General features: G+C 38.7%; 1 non-coding gene across 1 annotated transcript; it reads right to left on the reverse strand.

Annotated features, from left to right (window-relative positions):
• Positions 1–6,568: 6,568 nt before the first annotated feature.
• Trnas-cga (transfer RNA serine (anticodon CGA)) lies at positions 6,569–6,643 on the reverse strand. Its single transcript has one exon. It is a non-coding gene; the product is annotated as a tRNA-Ser (tRNA).
• Positions 6,644–7,282: the final 639 nt, after the last annotated feature.

Consider the following 7,282-nt stretch of genomic DNA (forward strand, 5'->3'; position numbering starts at 1 on the left):
AGAAAAAGTAAGGGCCCCAAAATGGAACATTGTGAGACGCCACATGTAATTAGTTCCCAGTTGGATGATGCCTGATAGTTTGATACATGTCTCTTTCCTAATAACACCCTTTGTTTCCTGGCAGATATATAAGATTGGAACCATTTTGCAGCATTTCCTGTTACACTATAATATTCTAATTTACTTAAAAGTATATTGTAATTTAGTCAAATGCCTTTGACAGATCACAAAATATAGCAGTTGCCTACAATTTTTGGTCTAATCAATTAAGCACATTTTCACTGTAAGTGTAGATAGCGTTCTCAATACCAGAACGCTTTAGAAATCCAAACTGTGACTCTGACAGTATGTTATTTGAGATAAGATGTTTATAAAGCCGACTGTACGTTACTTTTTCTAAAATTTTTGAGAATGCAGGCAACAGTGAAATTGGACAGAAATTTGATGTTATTTCTTTATCTCCCTTCTTAAACAGTGGCTTCACTTCAGAAATATTCCACTGATAAACAACTGGTTACAGAGATAGCTTAATAAGTTACTTATCTCAGAATCACATTCTTTACTTAACTTTGTTGATATTTCATCATACCCACTAGATGTTTTTCTAGTTTTAAAGATTTTATGATGGACATTATTTCTGGTAGGGTAGTGAGGGTCAAATTCATATTATGGAAGTTACTTGAAATATCTGGTCTGAAGTATTATGTAGCAGCATCTACTGAACCTGACAACCCCATCTTTTCAGTAACAGTTATAAAATGTCTGTTAAAAAGTTCTGCACCACTATACACATCTGTCACCAATGTATCATTTACTCTTAATGCTATTTGTTCCTCTTCATGTCTGGTTCTAGCTGTCTCCTCCTTCACTATACTCCATATTGTCTTTATTTTGTTATCTGATATGACTCTCTTTTCCTTCTAATATATTTGCTTTGATATCCGTTTTACAGTCTTTAATATTTTGCGGTATTTCTTGTAATGTGCTATCAGAACTGTTTCGGATTGACAGATACAGTTTTCTTTTTGTTTTATAAGATACCCCTATTCCTTGAGTAATCCATCGCTTCTTTGTAGACTTTGCTCAAACCTTGGTAAGTTTTGGGGGAAAACAGTGTTCGAATAAAGTAAGCACTTTATTAGCAAAAGTATTATATTTTTCATTCATGCCATGAGCATTGTAAACATCAGTCATGTGAATGTCTCTAAGGAGTGTCCTAAAATAATCAATCTTTGTCTTATTGATTACCCTCTTGAGCTCCGATTTAACAGATTTTATATCCTGTTCAGTATTAACATTTAAGAGAAGGAACTGCATGTCACGGTCAGAGAGGCCATTGACTATTGGTTTTGTAATATAATTTTGTTCATTTTCTATAGAGATATTATCAATGGCTGTTTGTGAGCAATTGGCTACCCTAGTGGGAAACCTTACAGTGGGAATTAAGTTGAATGATAGTGTAACTAACTCAAATAAGTTCTTATTGGGAGAGTCTTTAAGGAAATCTACATTGAAATCACCAGCAACCACTATTTCTGTGTTTTTGGTTGTTAAATGGGCCAGTACAGCCTCAAGGTGGTTTACAAACAGGTTAAAGTTACCTGCAGGTGCTCGATATATACTTAATATTATGAAGGATTTTTTGTAAAATTCTACTTATGTTGCACATGCTTCTGTATGCTGTTCTAGGCAAAATTTATGAATCTCTATGTTCTTAAATTTATGACAGTTCCTGATGAGTGTGACAACTTCTCCTTTCTCATTTCTGATCTAGAAAAGTGAGATGCTTACCTAAACCCTGTAACACTTAAAAGTTCTATACCAGTGGTCACATGATGTCACCTGGATTTGAAGACTCTAATTCATCTATGAAGATAGTTAATTCATTAATTTTATTTCATAGTCGTCAAATATTTTTATGCAATAAAGATAGCTGACACTTCACATTGACTGAATTAAAGTTGGGTGGAGCTAAAATATCTGCTGCCTGTTGAAAATTCTTAACCAACAGCTGTTTATGCTAATGTAATAAGCTATAATTATGTGTCTTTGTTTCTATCTCAAACAGAAGGTTTGTCTCAGTTCTAACCTCTCTTAAAATTTGCTTTCTTTCTGTCCTCCCTATCCTAAAAAACGGTCTTTTCTGAACCCTATAACCACTGGTATTTTACCACTCATGACACGCCTCCCCCCTTTAACTTTCCTGCTGTTTCCCCAGCCAATTTACCCTTCCTCTCTTTTCTTGTATGCTGGGAATGGTTTTGCAATTTCCTTTTCATTTATTTCGTTAATTTAGTGGTGGGTTGCCATTCTGTCACTTTGCTTCTTAAAGGCGATGATTGAAATCTGTGTGACACTAGTGATGAGCTTCTCTTCATTCTTTTTGTCCAGCTGAGCTTGAAAGTTGTGTTTTAAATCTTTCCAGAGTGGGGACTCTTCAGCTGTAGTGAATATTATGTTTGTGTTGTTGAGGAAAGGTGTGTAGAATGTGTGTTTACTTCGGCAGGTTTGGTTCAGTTTTGGAGGTAATTGTTGCTTTATAAGGTTGGCCAGTTTTTTCTTCTTAGTAGCTTTTCTTTTGTGTATGATGCACTCAGTGTACTTTTTGAATTTTTTGATTGTGGAATCATATTATAATCTATAAAGTGACTTTCCAACTGTAATTCTGCATAATAAAGCTGTGTGTTGAACAATTTTTTAAAATTTAAAGTTCTTTCAGTTGGATTTTAACCCAGGATTTACGTGCGTTATCACAGCTCACAGCACACAGCACACAAAATGGCAGCATTCCGGTACATGATCAATAGGGCTACCCAAGGGGGCTATCCAACTACAACTCTCTGAAGGCAAATGTGATCAAGAAATTAAAATAACAAAACAAACAGCTATTGCAAATGGTTATAACAGCTCCATAGTAGACATCCTAAAACACTCAATAATGACAAAGCAATCACAACACAGAAAACAAAAAGAAAATAACATCTTCCATACAAGCCCCTTTCTAGGTAACATTTCATACCAGATTTCCAATGTCTTCAAACGAAAAGCCATAAGTATATCCTTTACAACAGACAACAACATTGGACAGAAGTTTCCCCACAACATCAGCACACGAAACCCACTTCATCACACAGGTGTGTACAAAGTTGAATGACTACTACAGAGGCCAGACAGGCAGATCATTTGAGATTAGATTCAAGGAACATATGGCAGCAGTAAAAAACAAATAATACCACATATCAGCAATAGCCAACCACCTGCATGAAACAAAACACCATAGTAACAACACAAATATCAGCATGCTACACATCCAACGAAAAGGCAGAAAACTAGACATCCTTGAAACACTCCAAACATACAAACACTAAACAAAATAACCTGAACACATCTTAAATGACAAAGGTTGCAATATATACAATATTATCATCTCTGTTTTCAGCAGCTGCCTACATCATTAAATTTGCAAACACACACACACACACACACACACACACACACACACACACACACACACATACACACATTAATATTTACCATAAATATTTAGTCATGTTACCATGACAGCCGCCAAGATTACAAGTGATTGACCTCATTTACAGATATTTCATCACAGCAACAGCTTGTACCCCTTGTCAACTTGAAACCATATGTACATCAACTACTGGCACAAATTGTACATCCTTCTTCATATTTCAAATCATTAACCAATGTATTACCCCAACCGTTAGGCAGCTAATGTATGTAACACATATAAACTTAAGTCTCCTTGCCATGTAAAGTTTGCTCTCATACTATCACTCTTTCCACCCCCTCTCTCCCTCTCACTTTCTCTTTCTCTTCCTCTCTCTCTGCCTCCAGCCTTTCATATTTATCTATTAATCCCAATCAAAATTAATATTTATGTATAATTTTAACGCTGTAAACTATATGATTATTGTAATTTAAGTCTGTAACATTTCACCTGATTGTTATAAACAAGTATAAAGTTTAAGCCATTTTAACATTTACCCAGATTGTATGAACGAGTCTGAAATTTAAGCTGTTTTAACTTGTAAAAATCGGATTTGTATGCCACCTGAAGTATTTATTCCAACATATGTATTCGACACCTCAAAACAAACACCTCCAAATCATTTTAAAAAACTTATTCTGTAATAATATTATTATGGTGTATATTCTGAGTACTGCGATAATGTCGTCTCTTCTGCTACAGGAACTTTGCACCCAGCAGTTTCCTAACACCGTATTTATTTACAAATATGACAGTATACATGTCATGTGTTATGACAGCGGATGGAACCTGTGACCACTGGAGGTACTCAATTTTACTTATTTTACGTGTAGCGTTAGATGTAAGTTAATTTTTATTTTTTATCATACGAAACCCAAAACCATGTTCTGAAATAGTGTCTTGTTTCTCCACTAGACAGTGCCACAAGTTCCTCCAAAAAATCATAACACAACACACACACAAATGTAATACTAAATAATGTAAATCCACCCGATGATGGGGGCTTAAACCTTTGAAACGTGTCGTGGAAATAAATAAAACGGTGACTGATAACGGTAAACTTGTTGTTTCATTTATTGTCAATAACAGTCACGGTAAAACCTAACCTACAATGTTCGCATTTAAAGCTAAGGGATGAAATGATGTTTATTTTAATCTCATTCCAATTTTCTGTACTGGTTCCGGAACTCTTTTAACCGTGGTGATGCAAAACTTTCTTTGATGTCTGTGTGTATAAAAAAGAAACATGAATTTTATGCCACTGATGATACTTCCCAAATAAAAGATGCGATACGCGTATGTCAAATAAACAAACTACCTTGATTCGGTTGCATAGACGGTACATACGTCTATGAATTTCGTGGTCCATAGCGTTGAGTACGAAGTGAAGGTAGTTATTTATTATTCTATTTATTTATTGGTTACAGTTTTCACGTATGACCTGCTTTTTAAAAACAACTGCAGTCCGTGCTTCACACAATTCTTAGGGGAGAGTGATGTACTTACAGGGCAGTGTATATAGGGAGACATGTCGCCTTATGATCGGTACTTCCGTCTACCTACTGAATTTAGGACGACAAGAAGGAATGTACCCTAGAGACACCCCGTAAGCCAATTACAACAGTTTTTATTATGGTTGTTAGACGTGAGGTTCAGATTTATGCAGCATTTGCAAATATTTCACGCTCTACGCTTTTAAAAGCTTCATAATATATTAAAGGTAGTAGGAACACATTATTAATTCCTCCTAGGTTGTGCACCATCTTGCACCTTGAAATGTATTAAGGTTTTTGTGCCACTGAGCATGTGATATTTGCAAATGAAATGAGAATCTTCTGTGTCATGATAAGTTTACCTATCGTGAAAACAGAAATTTGTATTTTTTTCCAGTAGTTTCCGTTTTTAGATAATGCTTTTGCTTAATTTTATTTCACGTAGAGATTAAATACCGTATTTACAAGACTCTTGCGAATGTAAAACATTTGGATTCCAATAAAATATTTCTTACAATGTATATGACCGTGTCGTACCTTTGAATGTGTTCACACTTGGAAAAATCTTAATTTTGAGGAGTATTTTTTGTAAGTTGAGAAAAAGTCTGCAGAACGTAATAAGTTAGTGCCATCATTTAAAAGTGGAATAAGGAAATATATTAACCTGCTGTTACAGGGTTGGCTAGAAATGAAATCATGGAAAGCTTACGCAGGTGCAGCCCTCTCCCCTACCACGACTACATTCCTAAGTACAGTCCTCTGCCATGAAGCATACCAAAGCTTCCCTGGTCCCGATGGCATTCAAAACCGCATCCTCCATGAGTTCAAGGAAAGGGCGGTGGAATACCTTAGAGACGTATCGAATGCCATCCTACAACACTGACACTTTCCTGCCTTTTGGAAGGCGGCTAAGGCAGTGATGTTCAGAAAAGTAGGTAGAGACCACACCCTCACAGAAAATTGCCGACCGTCAGCCGGCGATGCTCGATCAGCAAGACTGTCGAAAACGTAATAATAAAACGCATCACTAGGCACTACATCGCCAACGACACCCTTAGGCCGGAGCAATTTGACTTTATGAATCACCTCTCAACAAGACAACAACTCCTCCGCATAGTTGAACATGTAACACACGGGTACACTACGAGCAAAGCAATAGATGCAGTGTTCCTGAACATCGACAAAGCACAACGGTCTCATAAGCAAACTAAGCGATACCCGCGGGATCGTATGTCTCATACAGTCCTTTGTCACCAACAGATGGTTGAACACTGATGTGCTGTGCAAACAGTCGACATGACACCGTATTCAAGCTAGAGTACCCTAGGGGAACATACTGGGGCCAATATTGTTCACACTCTACACTAATGATCTCCCACCAACACAAAACATGACGTTAGCCATCTACGCGGATGACAAAGTGAATCTTGTGCAAGACTGGAAGCCGTCGAACATAAATTCACGATTATAGACAGCACTCAGAACTGCCGAGCTTTGGCTCGGACGATGGCATATTAGAGTAAACGTCCACAAGTTCTGAAAGTTCCTGGCAGATTAAAACTGTGTGCCGGGCCGAGACTCGAACTCGGGACCTTTGCCTTTCGCGGGCAAGTGCTCTACCAACTGAGCTACCCAAGCACGACTCACGCCCCGCCCTCACTGCCTTACTTCTGCCAGTACCTAGTCATATAGACCCTGTGTACCCTTCTACTTAGTGCACTTTCGCTGTTGAGCCTAGGATAGCGTTGTTTGAACCCCAGGTGTGCTCTGTTGGCAACGTATTCTACACTCCTGAAAATGGAAAAAAGAACACATTGACACCGGTGTGTCAGACCCACCATACTTGCTCCGGACACTGCGAGAGGGCTGTACAAGCAATGATCACACGCACGGCACAGCGGATACACCAGGAACCGCGGTGTTGGCCGTCGAATGGCGCTAGCTGCGCAGCATTTGTGCACCGCCTTCGTCAGTGTCAGCCAGTTTGCCGTGGCATACGGAGCTCCATCGCAGTCTTTAACACTGGTAGCATGCCGCGACAGCGTGGACGTGAACCGTATGCGCAGTTGACGGACTTTGAGCGAGGGCGTATAGTGGGCATGCGGGAGGCCAGGTGGACGTACCGCCGAATTGCTCAACACGTGGGGCGTGAGGTCTCCACAGTACATCGATGTTGTCGCCAGTGGTCGGCGGAAGGTGCACGTGCCCGTCGACCTGGGACCGGACCGCAGCGACGCACGGATGCACGCCAAGACCGTAGGATCCTACGCAGTGCCGT

The sequence above is a fragment of the Schistocerca cancellata genome, chromosome 7 (genome assembly GCF_023864275.1).
Source record: "Schistocerca cancellata isolate TAMUIC-IGC-003103 chromosome 7, iqSchCanc2.1, whole genome shotgun sequence".
Taxonomy (NCBI): Eukaryota; Metazoa; Arthropoda; class Insecta; order Orthoptera; family Acrididae; genus Schistocerca; species Schistocerca cancellata.